A 15997-nucleotide genomic window follows, 5' to 3' on the forward strand; every position below is an offset into this window, starting at 1 on the left:
TAAAGGTTAGGGGTTATGCTTAGGGTCATGGGTTAGGGTGTATGGTTTAGGGTTTATGATTAGGGTTAGTTAACAAGTGTTTTAGGATTTAAGTTTAGGAGTTATGGTTTATGGTTTAAGAGTTAGGGTTTATGATTTAGGGGTTATTGTTAGCAATATATGAGTAGGGTTTAGTGTTTAGAGTTAGAGTTATCATTAGGGTTTAGGGTCATGATTGGTGTTCAGGGTTATGGTTAGAATTTAGGCTTTTGGGTGAGGGGTTGAGGGCTTAGGGTTGGGGCTATTCTTCAGGATTAGGGTTTACAGTTTAGGGTAAGGGTTATTGATTAGAGTTAAGGTTTAGGATTAGTTAACTACATTTCATAAACTAGGGTTAGTTAACTAGGGTTTGCTAACTAGGGTTTGCTAACTAGGGTGTGTTAACTAGGGTTAGTTAGTTGAGGAGTTCTTTAACAATGTCAGACATAAAGAGAGGTCATGGTTTGCTGTCCTAGAAAAGCCCACCAACATCAATTCATATTACAATTAATATAAAATCACATTACAAACTCCTACTATCAATAATATAAGTACACTACTGTTAGAATATATTTACTATCGAACTTTGGTAAAATCAAATAAACTCCGTACAATGCACGAATTTAGTAAAGGAAGAGAATTAGGGCTCCAAAACAATCAGAAGAATATTTTACAAATAAACTGGTGGTAAGAAATTAATTAGAAGGTTAACTCACTATGGTACTCATTTAATCACTATGAATACTTCTTTGGGACTGAAATTATACCTGTATGCTAGTGGATCATACGGGTGAAAAAATGTTGAACAAAGTTGGCCTCTCTTCTCTTATATTATCCAATAGTCCAGTCCTTTAGCTTAAAGGAACAAGAAAGAACACATAGTAACCAACCTAGATGCATTTGATTAAAATCTGGATGTTATTATATGACTGGAACTTGTAATCATAACTTCTCTTTCCCTGATAAAGAAGGCACATAAAGTTTTAACATCAATTTAAAAAAACCCAACAATATTGAATGGAGATTGTTAGTACAAAAGAACACAGCCAAATCTAATCCGTGTTAGAATACATGACAAAAACTCAATAGTATAGCAGCAACTGTATGAAACAATTAAACTGAATATATATCTTGGGTTACCTCTCAAGATTAGTCCCTATATTTCTTTACCTGAATGATTCAATAATCAGTTAGGATTATGACCTAGCATTAGCATAAACAAGGGTCAGTTTTTACAGATCAGGTAGTTCGTAACTTGTGTAAATAGCACTATTGTGTGTGTATTTTATGAAATTTACAGATACACAAGACGACAGATACATATCATTAAAATAAATGAAGCCATATGAAAAAATAACATACCATATATATAACATTACCACCATGGTCACAAAGTGCACAAACATCCAAACCATCCGTTTCTTCAGCCTCTTCATTAGATTTGTCTATCATATCACTATCAGTTCCAAGAACAAGAAGTTTCAGCGGTTCAAAATCATTAGCTTCTTGAAATAAAATAGAAAAAATCATTAAAAATACACAAGGTTGGACACAAGAACATAAATATACATTATTTAAAAGGATTCAAAATACACATTCAGGAAATTTTAACCATGGATTCAAATTCTGAATGCTATCAAGTAACATTGAGCAAAACTCCAAAATCTACGGTCTCGTCTGTCTGCAAAATGCTATAAGTACTGAAATCAAACTATAAACAACAAAAGGTCTTACTGGCAAAAGACTAAATTTCCAAACTAAAATCAGTAAGGTAAACCAGTTAACAACACAAAATTAGCAAAAAGAAGTAAAATAGAACCAAACCATCCGCAACTGAAAAGAGAAAATAAGAACACTGGTTAGAAATCATCTCTGCAAAACAAAAACCAAAATCAGAAACAACATAGAAAACCTAATTATATTTAAGGCTCCCCGGTTCAAAAACCCTCCTAGTCCTAATGGGGTTTAGGGAGGTTAAATATATACAGTCTTATTCTCAGCAGATCCAACATATATGAATATCTACTTATCATAATCTGTACATTAGAATATATGCTCCATACAATGCAGAATTTAGGAAATTAAAAGAATTAGGGCTCCAAAACAATCAGAGGAATATTTTACAAATAAACTGTTGGTAAGAAATTAAACTAAAAGGTTCACTCACTATGCTACTCATTTAATCACTATGAATACTTCATTGGGACTGAAATCAAACCTGTATGCTACTGGATCATACAGGTGTAAAAATGTTGAACAAAGCTGGCCTCTCTTCTCTTATATCCTGCTACAAATAGTCCTGTCCTTTAGCTGAAAGGAACAAGAAAGAATACATAGTTACCAACCTAGACGCATTTGATTAAAAACTGGATGTTATTATATGACTGGAACTTGTAATCATAACCTCTTTTCCCTGATAAAGAAGGCACACAAAGTTTTAACATCAATTTAAAAAAACCCAACAATATTGAATGGAGATTGTTAGTACAAAAGAACAATGCCAAATCTAATCCGTGTTAGAATACATGACAAAAACTCAATAGTATAGCAGCAACTGTATGAAACAATTAAACTGAATATATATCTTGGGTTACCTCTCGAGATTAGTCCCTATATTTCTTTACCTGTATGATTCAATAATCAGTTAGAATTATGACCTAGCATTGCCATAAACAAGGGTCAGTTTTTACAGATGAGGTAGTTCATAACTTGTGTAAATAGCACTATTGTGTGCGTATTTTATGACATTTACAGATACACATTAGGACAGATACATATCATTAAAATAAATAAAGCCATCTGAAAAAATAACATACCATATATATAACATTACCACCATTGTCACAAAATGCACAAACATCCAAAACATCCGTTTCTTGAGCCTCTTCATTAGATTTGTCTATCATATCACTATCAGTTCCAAGAACAAGAAGTTTCAGCTGTTCAAAATCATTAACTTCTTGAAATAAAGTAGAAAAAATAATTGAAAATACACAAGGTTGGAGACAAGAACATAAATATACATTATTTAAATGGATTCAAAATACACATCCATGAGAAAAAAAATTTAACCGTGGATTCAAATTCTGAATGCTATCAAGTAGCATTGAGCAAAACTCCAAAATCTACAGTCTGGTCTGGCTGCAAATTGCTACAAGTACTGAAATCAAACTATAAACAACAAAAGATGGTCTTACTAGCAAAGACAAAATTTCCAAACTAAAATCAATAAGGTAAACCAGTTGACAACACCAAATTAGCAAAAAGAAGTAAAATAGAACCAAACCATCCGCAACTGAAAAGAGAAAATAAGAACACTGGTTACAAAATCATATCTTCAAAACAAAAACCAAAATCAGAAACAAAATAAAAAACTGCTTAGAAAGTTAGTAAAAGAGTTATTACATGTGAAATTCACAAATATTGGGCAAACCAAGCCGCATCAACCTTGCTATTCTCCACAACCTTTAGATTAAAAATAATTCAATATGTAATACTTACAGTCTTTTATTCTAGACGCAAATTTTATTTAAAAACACAATTTTAACAATAATTTCTACAAAACTCTATTTGTGCACTTAAAACAAAAATCTAACCTAATTCTAGAATTTTACAAACATATTAAAACTAAAAAAGAAATTTTATGAAGGAAAAAGGAGAAAAAATGGAGTGCTAACACACCCCCGTTTAGAACACACTACCCTCATGGACTGGGGCAAACAAAACGGACACAATTCTAAACAAACTATCACAATTCACTTCTATTTACAAATCTGCACAACTCTGCTGTATTACTCTAGCTTAAATCTGCAAAATGGACATCAACCCTCCAAATTCAAGTTTCATGAAAGCCAGCAGGTCAAAAAATACATATTAATTCAATCAAAATCAAGTAGGAAACAATCAAGATCAACAACATCTCAGATTTAACCTCACAAGATAAGTGTTTGCACTCAACCGCTCAATGTGTATAGGCTTGTATATACCACTCAGCAAAACATGAAAAAGCACACTTCATGAATTTGAAAAGCTTCTATCTAGCATCACTTAATCCAAGGGCACACCCCAAATCACTAGGACTTCATCTCAGCTTGTAATGTGGTCAGGTTGGAGGTAGGTTTCGGAAATGGAATTCAAAGCTATGAACCTGTGAGCATGAGAAAATAAAGGTGGCAGCATGAATTTCCAGTGCAGATTCAGCTCAAGTAATTCCGTCACCAACTCTTCTTTAAATTCAGCTTTGTTTCACATCCTTTTCTTTCCTCTTTTTTTTTTTTTCTTTTTGCACTTTTCTTTCCTCATTTTTTTTTCTTTTTGCACTTTTCTTTCCTCATTTTTTTTTCTTTTTCAGTCATTTCACACATTGTTTTAACACTAACGAATTTTGCTTCTTTTTTTTTCATTTTTTTTCTTTTTGAATCAGCAACTGCACTCGCACACTTGGCACACTTGAAATTCATTACGCACCTTGACCTTCTATACTCACAAGTTAGGTAATTCATGGTTTTTCAGGTCTTTGGCTTGTAAAAGGGTAATTAAACAAGAAAGGTCCATTCAAGCTCAAAAAATCAGGTGCAATGGCAAGATGTCAGGGTAAGTCATTTTTGGCTAAGTGGCTGGAACAAAAAAGGCCTAGATCATATTTAGAGTGCATCCGAGGTCAAGCAAACCAAAAAGAATCAGTGCAAATTCCGAAATGTAACTCTACATGCATGCAGTCACACAAAAATGAAGAATTAAGGCTCAAAATCTCTCAAGGGTTGATATTTGTCAAAACTGAAATGCTGTTTCTCAATCATGAAAAAACTACTTAACTCAACGGAATCAAAATGCAAAAAGAGACCGCTGGAAATCATCTACTCAAATTTAGATCTAATGACACACTCAGCATTTTCAAACTAAAAAGAAACACAACTTTCATCATGTCAGTCCGCAAAAAGTAAGCAAAGAGTGAAACAAAACTACCCAGAACTACTAAAACATCAAAACAAAATACTAAGACATAACTATTTTTCAAACATACCAATTTTCACAACTGAAACAGAAGCTAAAAGCAGAAACAAAAAAGAAAAAGTTTTGCTAATTTTTTGTCATACAAAAATAGATAAAGACAAAGTGAAAACAGAAGAAAAAAAAACATGCAAAGGATAGAACTATTCCGCAAAATGTACAAAAAAAATTAAAAATAATTAAAAATATAAAAAGAGATAAGGAAAAAGGAAATCTTATTCAAGTGGCTGTTTGTTAACTAGGGTTAGTTAACTAGGGTTTGCTAACTAGGGTTTGCTAACTAGGGTGTGTTAACTAGGGTTAGTTAGTTGAGGAGTTCTTTAACAATGTCAGACATAAAGCGAGGTCATGGTTTGCTGTCCTAGAAAAGCCCACCAACATCAATTCATATTACAATTAATATAAAATCACATTACAAACTCCTACTATCAATAATATAAGTACACTACTGTTAGAATATATTTACTATCGAACTTTGGTAAAATCAAATAAACTCCGTACAATGCACGAATTTAGTAAAGGAAGAGAATTAGGGCTCCAAACCAATCAGAAGAATATTTTACAAATAAACTGGTGGTAAGAAATTAAATTAAAAGGGTAACTCACTATGGTACTCATTTAATCACTATGAATACTTCTTTGGGACTGAAATCATACCTGTATGCTAGTGGATCATACGGGTGAAAAAATGTTGAACAAAGCTGGCCTCTCTTCTCTTATATTATCCAATAGTCCAGTCCTTTAGCTTAAAGGAACAAGAAAGAACACATAGTAACCAACCTAGATGCATTTGATTAAAATCTGGATGTTATTATATGACTGGAACTTGTAATCATAACTTCTCTTTCCCTGATAAAGAAGGCACATAAAGTTTTAACATCAATTTAAAAAAACCCAACAATATTGAATGGAGATTGTTAGTACAAAAGAACACAGCCAAATCTAATCCGTGTTAGAATACATGACAAAAACTCAATAGTATAGCAGCAACTGTATGAAACAATTAAACTGAATATATATCTTGGTTTACCTCTCAAGATTAGTCCCTATATTTCTTTACCTGTATGATTCAATAATCAGTTAGAATTATGACCTAGCATTAGCATAAACAAGGGTCAGTTTTTACAGATCAGGTAGTTCGTAACTTTTGTAAATAGCACTACTGTGTGTGTATTTTATGAAATTTACAGATACACAAGACGACAGATACATATCATTAAAATAAATGAAGCCATATGAAAAAATAACATACCATATATATAACATTACCACCATGGTCACAAAGTGCACAAACATCCAAACCATCCGTTTCTTCAGCCTCTTCATTAGATTTGTCTATCATATCACTATCAGTTCCAAGAACAAGAAGTTTCAGCGGTTCAAAATCATTAGCTTCCTGAAATAAAGTAGAAAAAATCATTAAAAATACACAAGGTTGGACACAAGAACATAAATATACACTATTTAAAAGGATTCAAAATACACATTCAGGAAATTTTAACCATGGATTCAAATTCTGAATGCTATCAAGTAACATTGAGCAAAACTCCAAAATCTACAGTCTCTGTCTGTCTGCAAAATGCTATAAGTACTGAAATCAAACTATAAACAACAAAAGGTCTTACTGGCAAAAGACTAAATTTCCAAACTAAAATCAGTAAGGTAAACCAGTTAACAACACAAAATTAGCAAAAAGAAGTAAAATAGAACCAAACCATCCGCAACTGAAAAGAGAAAATAAGAACACTGGTTAGAAATCATCTCTGCAAAACAAAAACCAAAATCAGAAACAACATAGAAAACCTAATTATATTTAAGGCTCCCCGGTTCAAAAACCCTCCTAGTCCTAATGGGGTTTAGGGAGGTTAAATATATACAGTCTTATTCTCAGCAGATCCAACATATATGAATATCTACTTATCATAATCTGTACATTAGAATATATGCTCCATACAATGCACGAATTTAGTAAATTAAAAGAATTAGGGCTCCAAAACAATCAGAGGAATATTTTACAAATAAACTGTTGGTAAGAAATTAAACTAAAAGGTTCACTCACTATGCTACTCATTTAATCACTATGAATACTTCATTGGGACTGAAATCAAACCTGTATGCTACTGGATCATACAGGTGTAAAAATGTTGAACAAAGCTGGCCTCTCTTCTCTTATATCCTGCTACAAATAGTCCTGTCCTTTAGCTGAAAGGAACAAGAAAGAATACATAGTTACCAACCTAGACGCATTTGATTAAAAACTGGATGTTATTATATGACTGGAACTTGTAATCATAACTTCTTTTTCCCTGATAAAGAAGGCACACAAAGTTTTAACATCAATTTAAAAAAACCCAACAATATTGAATGGAGATTGTTGGTACAAAAGAACAATGCCAAATCTAATCCGTGTTAGAATACATGACAAAAACTCAATAGTATAGCAGCAACTGTATGAAACAATTAAACTGAATATATATCTTGGGTTACCTCTCAAGATTAGTCCCTATATTTCTTTACCTGTATTATTCAAGTTGCATGAACCATTCTTGGCACAGTTACTTTTATAACATATTTTTTCCATTCAGCTCATTATGTCACACGCCAAGATACAATCTTATGGAAAACAAGAATTTGGTCAAGAAAAAGGGCTTCCCAAGAATTTGGTCAAGAAAAAGCGCTTCCCAATGTGCTCGGCAGGCATGCAAATTTTAGGGGAAAATAAAAACACTAAACAAGAAAAGCTTGACTCATTAGAAAGTCTAGTTTTACAGAATCATCAAAATGCAATGGTATTTACTTCTCGGCTACTTTGTGAGATGAGTAACTCATTCTCATCGATTAGAATGAAAGACAAAGAAAATTGTAACATTAATAAAAAAAAAAACAGGTTTGTGCGAATGATTAAGAAAAAGCATTTTCAAGGCTATAAGAAAAAGCGTTTGAAAGGCTATAAGAAAAAGCAAAAAGCAGAAGAACAGAAGAGGGTTTAGTTTTGACCTGGATTGGAATAAGCAAGGCACAAGAAGAATCAGCTTCTTCGGGGTTTGCTAGGCTTTGGCTTCGAGATATTGCAGGCGAGAGAGAGAAAAAGACCCTTTAATGTACGCTTTAGAGGGAGAAAAAAAATAGAGAATGCTAAAGAACACTTGTAATTGTAATGTTTTTTTCTTTTTTCAACTAGGAATGTCTACATATAACGAACCTTCTTAGGAAAAATATCTATTCATATATATCTTTTACCATTGATTATATCCTCTTGATTTTCTTTCTTTCATCATTTATTATATACTCTTGATTTTCTTTCTTTCATCATTTATTATATACTCTTGATTTTCTTTCTTTCAATCATTTATTATATTTTCTTTATTTATAATTAATTATAATTTCTTGTTATGATTCGAAAATATGTAATTAGTAAAACATTCATTAATGAATCATATTAAATTTTAATTTAAAGATCAAGAAAATACAAGAAAGAAGTAATCATTGTGAATTCATTAGATATGAAGACAATTCCTTCAAGTAGTTATATTTTAATTTATAAGATAAAATAATCCTATTTTATTATAAATATTAAATCAGAATCACGCATGAGGTTAAAAGATGGTTACAAATTTTCTTAAATGTCATGCAAAATAGATTTTTAATATAAAATAAAAGCAGGAGTTATATTTTTATTTTGTAAATAAATTAAGTGAAAAGAACCCAGACTTATAAGAAATGTTCAGGTTATTAAAATTTTATACATAAGATTATATCCATACCATAATTTAAGATAAAAGCTGTGTGAGAAAAGCAGCCAAATAGAACAAGGGGTGAAAGAGGAATAAAACTAATCACAGTGATTTACTATGATTTACTATGTGATTGAAGTACTGGACCAATGGATTTGATTAGGAAAACAAAACAAAAAAGTGTAAATGTCAATAATGCATAATAATATTAACAAGATATGGAGCTTCAGACTCCACCAGCCTTGATAATCTATCTCTCGAACCTTAACCCGAAGTCTTTTTACTTATGTACTAGTCATCTTAATGATTTTTTACTTGAAGGTATCTCAGTCTTTTTATTTATAAAATAGTCATCTTACTCATTTTTTACTTGATGTGGGCGGGGGCTTTAGACTCCATGAGTCCCATAATTCCCCCTTCTTACTTTAACGCAAATCCTAACCCTAACTTTAACACAAACCCTAACCCCAAACCTAACCCTAATTGTAACCCTAACCATATAATTTCCCCCTCAAATCTTAACATTAATCCTAACTCTAAATATTTCAATGGATCTTTCAACTTACATACAAGTCATCTTACATACTTTTTACTCGATGTGCGGTTCAAACACTATGATTCCATATAATCTCTCCCTTGTACCCCAACTATAACCGTAACCATAACCCTAACCCTAAATAAGTATGAGAGTCTTTTTACTTACATACTAGTTGTCTTAATAATTTTTTTACCCGACCCTAAATAAGTATGAGAGTCTTTTTACTTACATACTAGTCGTCTTAATAATTTTTCTACCTGACGTGGGGTTTCACAGTCCATGAATACCACTAATTTCCCTCTCATATCCTAACCATAACTCTAACCCTAACCATAACCATAGCCCTAACCCTACATACATATATTTCAGCAAGCTCATCACGGATGGTGCAGTAATGTTAAGAACCAAATCAAAATATGCATTAGAATTAGTAGACATATACTCCTTCCAAAAATTCATTATAACATCCAAGTAAAATAACTATATTACAACATCATCCATAACAGAACTGATAGGGATAAGAATAAGAAAGGATGGGTAGTTTATGAGAGGAGGAATAGGAGGAAATGAATATAACAAACTAACAGTTAGGACAGTTAGGACAGTTTTGGTGAGATTGTAAGATTGTATAAATAGCGGCTGAGTAGAAGGGATTGGGGGACTTTTGATTGCCTAGTTGCTTACGGGTTTATACCTGTGGAAGAGGGTTATGCCTCTGCGGTTGATTGTACATATATTATACTTGTGAATAACATTCAGACTTTTCTTTCTTTCTTTTTGTGTTTTCTGGGTAGGAAGGGAGTCTTGAAAGTGGGTTCCCAATTTAGGAACCCAACATTTGGTCCGACCTGCCGGATCCATATAGGGGAGTGTTCGCGCGTGGAGATGGAGGGCAGAATGGTGGTGGTCGAAGGGCACTTAGAGGCGGTGGAAGTGGCAATAGCTGAGACAAAGGTTGATACGGCGGCGATACGCCAGGACGTCCAAGCAATCTTGAAAGCGATGGGAGAACGTATACCCATTAACCAAGGACAGCGAAAAGGGGAGAGTCAGTCGTTGGTGAACGATAATGGCGGTGGTCTGAATGGCGGAAGAGAAAATGGGGAAGAAGGTAACCAAGGAGGGATGAGCCAGTGGAGGAAGCGAGTTGAATTACCCATGTTTGAGGGGGGCGAACCGTGGGTATGGATCGGCCGAGCGGAGAAGTTTTTCGAAGTCCAGAAGGTGGCGGAGGAGGAGAAGTTGGAATTGGCCTTTATTAGCATGGATGTCTACGCCGGAAGCTGGTTCCGATTCTGGCGAGAGAAAACCAAGACCCTGTCTTGGGAGGGGTTGAAGAGGGCACTGGGTATCCGATTTGGGGGAGGAACCAGAGGAACGGTGTATGAGAGACTCTCCACCATACGACATACGGGATCGATGGGGGAATACATACGTGATTTTGAAGTTCTGGTGGGGCAAACGACCCAGATACCTGAGGAGCAGATCATGGGGTATTTTCTGTCCGGCCTCATGATCCACCGGATTTGATGACCGCTATGCGGGTGGCGAGAGATGTGGAAAAACTGTGCGCGAAGACATGAGGAGGATGGATATCCAAGAATCCAAGTTCTTGGGGAAAAACATAGGGATCGGTAATGAAGGTGGAGACGAATCGCGAACCAGCGGGACGAGCGGGACCAGCGGAAAGTGTCGGTTCTGTAAACAAAGGTGTGACCCACGAGGGAAACCACAGGAGAGACAGCGGCAGCGGAAGCGGAAATGAAAGGAGTGTCCGCAATCTTCCCTACTCTGAGTACATCAAACGGAGGGAAGAGGGGAAATGTTTCAGGTGCGGCGGACCTTTTAGCCCCGGTCATCGTTGTACGGAGAGGGGGATAAGAATGATGATTTTGGCTGAAGAGGAGGAAGAATCGGCAAATGACGGGGAGGATGAGCTGAACATCACCAAGATGGAGTTATCGGCCCTTTCTGCCGGTGGCCTCACGACGCCCCGAACGATGAAGCTACGAGGGAGAATGGGTCAACGTGAGGTATTGGTTTTAATTGACAGTGGCGCTAGCCACAATTTTATAAGTCGACGGGTGGTGAAGGAATTAGAGATGACGGTGGTGGAAACCCCACCGTATATGGTAAGCTTGGGAAACGGACAGAGGGAAAGAATTAGCGGGTGCTGTGAAAAGGTGGCATTGGAGATAGGGGAAGCAGAAGTGGTCGAACGCTTCTATATTTTTGAGTTGGGCGGAGTCGACGTCATTCTGGGGGTGGAATGGTTAGAAAAGCTCGGGAAAGTGGTGGTGGACTGGAAAGAATCAACGATGAAGTACCGTCAGGGAGAGAGGAAGATAACAGTGAAAGGGGATCCCACTTTAGAACGAAGAGTGGTGGGCCCCAGAGCTTTACAGAAAATAGATGAGGTGGCGGTGTGGTTATTGGTTTGGGAATTGGGCTCGTATGAGACCCAGGCGAGCGGCCCAAATTGTTCGGGGCTTACTGAAAGATAAAAACATCATATGGAGAAGTTACTAAAATTTCATGACGTGGTATTCGCGGAGTTAGTGGGGTTGCCACCTAGCAGAGAGACAGTGCACCGAATCACCCTTAAAGAGGGCACAGGTCCGATCAATGTTCGTCCGTACCGATACCCACACGTGTTGAAAGATGAAATCGAGCAGCAAGTGACGGAGATGCTCCGGACGAGGGTGGTCCGACCAAGCCATAGCCCGTACTCGAGCCCAGTAATTTTAGTCAAGAAGAAAGATGGAAGCTGGCGCTTCTGCATCGATTACCGAGCCCTAAATCGACCGACGGTGCCGGATAAATTCCCCATAGCGGTGATAGAGGAGTTGCTGGATGAGTTAGGAGGGGCTACCTATTTTTCGAAGGTGGATTTGAAGGCCGGGTATCACCAAATCCGCATGGCTGAGAAGGATATAGAGAAGACGGCGTTCCGCACGCATCAGGGGCATTACGAGTTCGCGGTGATGCCTTTCGGACTCACCAACGCGCCGGCGACATTTCAGAGCACTATGAATCACCTCTTCGAGCCCTATTTGCGGAAGTTCATGCTAGTTTTCTTCGACGACATCCTCGTTTACAGTAGAACCTGGGAGGAACACTTGGAGCATGTCGGAAGGGTCCTGGAAACGCTGAGTCGGGACAAGTGGGTGGCCAATCGGAGGAAGTGTGAGTTTGGGCAAACCCACGTTAAATACTTGGGACATATCATCTCGTAGAGAGGCGTGGAGATGGACGATGAAAAGATAAAGGCGGTGGTGGATTGGGAACGGCCAAAATCGGTAAAGAGTTTAAGGGGATTTTTGGGTCTGTCAGGGTATTATCGGAGGTTTATTAGGGATTATGGCAAAGAAAAAGCATTTGAAAGGCTATAAGAAAAAACATTTGAAAGACTATAAGAAAAAGCAAAATGCAGAAGAACAGAAGAGGGTTTAGTTTTGACCTGGATTGGAATAAGCGAGGCGCGAGAAGAATCAGCTTCCTCGGGCTTTGCTAGGCTTTGGGCTGCGGGATATTGCAGGGGAGAGAGAGAAAGAGACCCTTTAATGTACAATTTAGAGAGAGAAAAAAAATAGAGAACGCTAAAGAACACTTGTAATTGTAATGTCTTTTTCTTTTTTCAACTAGGAATGTCTAGATATAACGGCTCTGAACCTTCTTAGGAAAAATATCTATTCATGTATATCTTTTATCATTGATTATATCGTCTTGATTTTATTTCTTTCATCATTTATTATATACTCTTGATTTTCTTTCTTCAATCATTTATTATATTTTCTTTATTTATAATTAATTATACTTTCTTGTTATGATTCGAAAATATGTAATTAGTAAAACATTCATTAATGAACCATATCAAATTTTAATTTAAAGATCAAGAATACAAGAAAGAAAGAAGTAATCATTGTGAATTCATTAGATATGAAGACAATTTCATTCCTTCAAGTGCTTATATTTTAATTTATAAAATAAAATAATCCTATTTTATTAGAAATATTAAATCAGAATCACGTTTGCATGAGGTTAAAAAATTTCTTAAATGTCATTCAAAATAGATTTTTAATATAAAATAAAAGCCGGAGTTATATTTTTATTTTGTATATAAATTAAGTGAAAAGAACCAGTCTTATAAGAAATGTTCAGGTTATTAAAAATTTATACATAAGATTATATCCATAACATAATTGAAGTGATAATTCACTTGTAATAGAGAGCTACATTGACTAGAAGAGTAGGCAACAAACTTGTCGTTAAATGCAAACTGTATAGAAGAAGAACAAAAGGAAAAGGCATTGACTCAGGGCAAGAGGGTCAAGGTGTTGGACATGGAAATGAAGGCCCGAGATAAAAGCTGTGTGAGAAAAGCAGAGGAGAGTGAGGGTGGAAACCAAATGGCCAGGAGCTATGTGATTATTATCCATACATTTTACATATAAATACAACAGTGAACAAGGGATGTAAGAGGAATAAAACCAGATCCAATCTAAAAAAAATAATAAAAGAATTAGAATGCAAATAAGAAGAAATATTATGAGATTAAAACCTAATTAAAACCAAACATTTTTTTATTAAAAGAATTTCAGAAAAATATTAATTTCCTAATTATTAACAAAGATTAAAAATTGCATCTAAAAACCTATTTTTAACTAAAATTTTACAATTCTAAAGAATTAAGAGAAAAACATAAAATTAACCTAATTCTAAGAAATTAAAAACTAAAGAAATCTAAGAAATGATTTTTAACATAGAAAAATATATAAATCTAGAGTGTTATCACCACTCCAGATTAGTTTCTTTACCCCTACGATTCAATAATCAGTTACAATTATGACCTAGCATTAGCACAAATAAGGGTCAGTTTTTACAGATCAGGTAGTTCATAACTTGGGTAAATAGCACTATTGTGTGCGTATTTTATGAAATTTACAGATACACTAGAGGACAGATACAGATTATTAAAATAAATTAAGCCATATGAAAAAATAACTTACCATATATATAACATTACCACCACTGTCAGAAAGAAAGTAAAATTGGAAGTTTGAAAAATAGAAAAGTACAGAAAGAAATTAGGAAGATGTAGAAAGACACATCCTTTTGGTTTTAATCATAAAAAATGGTGGGCGGGGAATCAATGTACTATGTCTTGTTCATACGATAAAAAATTATTTATCGTCAAAAAAGCTTATAAATATATAAATAAAAAACAAATTATTCTTTAAAAATTTCATGGCATGGATTTAGTTTAGTATTTCAACATATTTTAATGTCATGCAATAGTGATTTTGATTTTAATATTTATGATAAAATTAGTTTACTTTATTTTATAAATCAAAACATAATTACTTTAAAAATTGAAATTGTCTTACTGTGAGTATTTGCTCTGGAGACCGACCAGTGGTTCAGAGACGTGGATAAAATTTTCAATGCCAAGAAGTGTTTGAACGAGAATAGACTGATTTTTTCTGAGTATTTGCTGAGTGGGGAAGCTAGTCATTGGTGAAGTAGCATGAGGATGTTGTTAGAAGAAAACGGTATACCTATATCCTAGGAAGTATTCAAACAAAAGTTTTACGCCGAGTACTTTCCTAACAGCGTTCGGAAGTGGAGTTTCTGGAATTGGTTCAAGGGAGCATGTGTGTGTCTGAGTATGTCGATCGGTTTAAGAATCTTCTAAGGTTTCATACATTGGCAATGAATGAAGAATGACAGTGTAGAAAGTTTGAGAATGGGTGAGGGGTGATATCAAGTTGTCTATCACCGGGTTGGGTATCAAGGAGTTTCCAATTTTGGTTGAGAGAGCAAGAGTATTGGAAAAGACAAAGAGGGACGTAGAAAAGACTAAGGATTGGAGGACCGTACGTATCTAGAGGCAGTCACGGTTCCATGAATACTTATTATTCTCGGTCACCTTCTTTTTCTAGGTCCAATGGTTTCTACTCACAATCATTTGTACCGTTCGGTCAGTCGGTATAGCAAGGTTCAGTAAGTTGTTACAATTGTGGACGACCTCATTTGAAATCAGTTTGTCCGCAATCCAGAGAAAACAATAGATGATATCGGTGCAAGAGTGAAGGTCATTTTGAGAAAGACTGTCATTTGGGTAGGCGAGCAATTACTCAAAATCGTTCGGTAGGAAGGTTTCAGCCGAGGGGGATGCCAAACCTTGGGTTAAAGGAAGAGTTATAATTGTGAAAGTGTAGAAGCAGTCGGTTCAGGTAATTTTATTCCCAGCAATTACTTGATTGCTTGATTTGGTGGTGTCAACACCAGCAATTGGTTTAGTTTGGACATTTATCATGTGAGATAGATGTTCATTAGTAGTTGAGTAAGCGTGTTATTTTTTGGAATTTCCTAACTTGGAAGTTATTCCAAGTGAATGATGTGTAGACTGCTCGGTATCTATTGGTGTAGACCGTTCCGTAGCAAGAGGGGTGCCCAAACGGTAATAAGAAACGTTTGGGATGTTGAGTTCTCCTGAAGAGGTGCCTAAGTTATCTCCTCCGTGAAGTTGAGTTCTCCTTAATCTAGTGACAGGTGTGGGACCAATATTAGTAGCCTCTTATATAGTAGCTTCAGCAGAGTTGATGAAACTGAAAAATCAGTTTATCTTAATCGAGCATTTCATCATGGAATACGCTTATTTTATTGGCAAAGAAGAAGGATGAATCGGAGTGGA

The sequence above is a fragment of the Vigna umbellata genome, chromosome 5 (assembly GCF_029865625.1).
Source record: "Vigna umbellata cultivar VRB3 chromosome 5, Vumbellata_1.0, whole genome shotgun sequence".
NCBI classification, from domain to species: Eukaryota; Viridiplantae; Streptophyta; class Magnoliopsida; order Fabales; family Fabaceae; genus Vigna; species Vigna umbellata.